This window comes from Onthophagus taurus, chromosome 6 (assembly GCF_036711975.1).
Source record: "Onthophagus taurus isolate NC chromosome 6, IU_Otau_3.0, whole genome shotgun sequence".
Taxonomy (NCBI): Eukaryota; Metazoa; Arthropoda; class Insecta; order Coleoptera; family Scarabaeidae; genus Onthophagus; species Onthophagus taurus.
This window is the reverse complement of record NC_091971.1, coordinates 19,223,439-19,227,285: the sequence shown is the minus strand read 5'-3', so window position 1 is coordinate 19,227,285 and position 3,847 is coordinate 19,223,439.

Genomic DNA, 3,847 nt, shown 5'->3' with positions numbered 1-3,847 from the left:
GGAACAATGGGGTAAGGTGCTCTTCACTGACGAGTCCCGATTTTGTCTCCGGTCACCTGATGGTCGAGAGTGAGTGTGGAGACGTCGTAATGAAAGGTTTGCGACCTGCACCATTTCGGAAAGAGTACCTTTCCATGGAGGTTCTATTCCCATTTTATTGGTGACGGATTCATGCTAATGCATGACAATGCGCGACCGCACGTAGCACGTGTGGTTAACGAATATCTTGATGAAGTAGGGTATTGAACGGATAGAGTGGCTAGCGTGCAGCCCGGACCTTAACCCTATCGAATATCTTTGGGACCAACTTGAGAGACGCATTCGTCGTCGTCCTGTCCTACCGGACAGCCTTCAAGAGTTACGAATTGCTTTTGAAAAAGAATTTGCCGCAATTCCTCAAGAATCAATTACGAACCTAATCAGTTCAATGCCGCGTTGCGACTACATGAGGTTATTTTAGCTCGTGGGGGGCACACACGCTATTAATTTTCGTGTTATTATTAATTGTTACATTAAATTAAGTTTGTTTTCTTGTTTATTTGTCAACAGATGTTTACAATAATAAAGGACGTAAGTAATTCTGTAATTCTAAGAAAATGTAAGTGCTTCTGCAAAACTGTTTCGGGTGCCCAGTTTTTGTTTTCAAGGTCAGTGATTTAAGGCGCCATTTTTAACAAAGATTAAAAATCTGTACAGGCTTCATTGTAAATTCCCGACCAGAACCACCATCGAAACATTCGCGATTCATAATTGTATAGTCTACAAATCTTTCATTTCAACGTCTTCATATTCGCTCATCGACCATCGGGTGATAGACAAAACCACTACTCATCCGTAAAAAGGACTTTCCTCCATTGCTCGATCTCCCAATTTACATGTAACCGCGCAGATATCTTGGAAGCAGCCTCGGTCCTTTGGCAGCCTTCTTGCAGCGAGACCACATCTAGCAAGTTTTCAGCGAATGGTTCTCTCACTGACATCAACAACATGCACCATTTGAAGACGACACCGAGTTTCTACAGCTGTCGTTATACGATTGCTTAGAACAATAAAACGGTCATCAGCTATTATTGTCACTCGTCTTGTTTTCACAGGCGATCGCTTTAAAATACTGCATCTTCGTTAGTAACAGAGATAATAGAGTGAATAAAAAAACAAAATGCTCAGAAAAGATTGGGCTACCGTTTGATTCCAGTTAACACCCTCTGCTGTAGCAGCTGCACCCCACAGGGTATTACTAATTTCGAGAAAAAAAGCTTTCCTCATTCTTGCACCTCGTATATGCTCAAATTAATATCCGAATAAAAATTTCTATCGCAGGATTATTACAGAAGAATCAACTTTTCGATCAAAAAAAGAATCATCAAAATCGAATGAGTGGTTCGCGAGTAAGCCAGCTTTGAAATTGTGGCTACATTTTAGTGGCCGTTTTTTTTTGCCGGTCAGTGTATTAACAAAGCTCGCGCCGCTGTTAGCGAAGAAAAATTAGAGGTTGGATTACAGAAGTTCAAGAGGTTCAATTGAAGACTGTGAAGTTTTTAGTCACACAGAAAGAGTCTGGATATATATATATTTTATACATCTATCTGAATATACATACAGGGTGCCCATTATGTATGGAATATAATATATATCTTGGTAGGTATCAACTTTATAAAAAAACATTTTATACAAAAGGTGTTTAATATTTTATTTGCCATAATAAGACTGCATTCAATTGTTTTTAATTCAGAAAACAAATGAGTAACGAATAATACTTCATTTTTTTTTAAATGGCAACTTATTCTTTCGTTAGGCTTATTTGATAGAGATTACTTTTCTCTTTACGATGGCGTAAAATTTTTGTACCCTTACATAAGAAAATTTTTGAAAAAAATGTAAAGATTGTTTATTAAGAAATGTATATTAGAATTATTAATCGTTGCACTTCTTTTTCAAATCATTACATCTTTATATAGTAGTTTTCAATCATTAAATTCCCAATTTATCAATAATTTCAGTTTAGATTAAGTATGATGGCTAAATATAGTGCATACACCAGGCTATAAATGGTGATCAAGTGGCTATAATAGGAAAAACGGTAGTTTTTCCTTTTTATGTTTTTTGTTGAATTTACGTTGTATTTTCTTAATACTTTTCCACCAATGATCGTAAAAAAACTATATTATCTATCATTAAGAATCATAGCACCTAATGACAATTTAATTCTTTGCAAAATACAATGCATGGAATTCAAAACAATCCTTAAACTGGCTATAAGTGGTACGCCAACCCTATTTTTGATTTGAAAATAAATTTCATGGATATCTAGGAAACTAAAAAACTTTTGCTGCAATCTTTTTCACCTATTAGTTATTATTTGTAACGAGGAATACATGTCCAAGTTTATGCGTATAGGGTCAGAATCACCCTATATTTAGCTATCCTCTTAGTTCACGTACTTGGCTTAGACTGGCTTAGAGAGTCTCAAGCCTCACTCAATTTTTGTATTTCCAGGCATTTGTGCAGGAAAAGTCTTGATCTTGACAAAGATGACACCTTTGCAGAATCTTCCTGATCTGAACCTTTGTTGTTTGTCTTTTTGAAGTACATTCATTTACTTCGTTTGTTATGATTGTTGTCGTTAACTTCAAGGTGGTGCAGAATAAATGTATTCCTCTCTAGCTTTCTGGCATTGTTTTATCTTTACAGAGTCTGTCATAAAATAGTCCAGAGGAAATATTCTAAATATGTTTTTGTTTTGCACTGTAACCGTAGAGACTTTTCTGTGTCTTCTGTTTCTTTTGTAAATTCTGACATATTTTGAATAGCTTTCATTGAGCCTATATCTGGGTTAACAATGATCTCGTAAAAGTGAAAAGTAAGTACATAATAAAAAGTGTAGTAGGAGTATTCTTTTCTAATCCACCTTAAAATTTGAAACTCATACCACGACACCTTGAGCTAGGCGAGACGCGGATAATACCGAACAGTTAACGGCCGGCGGAAGTTATAGCGACGCCGGCTTTGCGCCCTTTCCCCCTCGTAACCCTCTAGGCGTTAAAAAAACCTCCAGGCGTCGTCGTTTCGTATTCCCTTCCGTACCCCTTCCTCGTCGTGCCCCCTGGCTTATAACTTAATATTTCAGCGACCGGCAGCGCGTGCGGATGATAGCGTCGGCGCTCCCGTCGAGGGGGAGGCGCCGCGACGCGTGCTGTCGGTCGCGCGGCGGGAGCGTTTAGGGGTGCAGCCGACGGTGTCCGTCGGGGGCGACTCGCTCGCGCCCCTCACTCGGCACAGCACCCGAGCGTGTGATGCGCATCAATTAGCGGACCCCCGACCCCAACGGGGTTGCCTGACGGACGCCACTCGACGCCGTTACTACACTCTGCAGAGAAAAAGAGAGGTTACCAAATGGAAAGAGATATAGAGATGACTTTTTTGACTTGACCACATCCAAAATTTGCAAATCATGACACTAATAAAGCAGAAGAAATCATGGAGATTAATATATATAAATTTTAATTCAAGAAAATCGTTTCTTTTTTAATTTTTAAATATATAATAATTATTACATTCAATAATTATAAAAATTTTCAAACAAATTGTTTATAAATTTTGAAAAAATAAAAATTTTTTCATCTTAGCGCCATCTAGAAATAAATAGCTCAAATGCTATCATTAACAATAAGTAACCTAACTTATTTACGTCAAAACAATTCATTTAAAAAAATTTAAAATAAATATAAATACAACAGAAATATCATTCAATACATAAAAAAAAGCATAAACATCTCAATGGATGTAAAATTTTTTTAAATCATTTAAATTATTATCTTGTTCTTCTTTGAAATTTGACAGCTAGCTG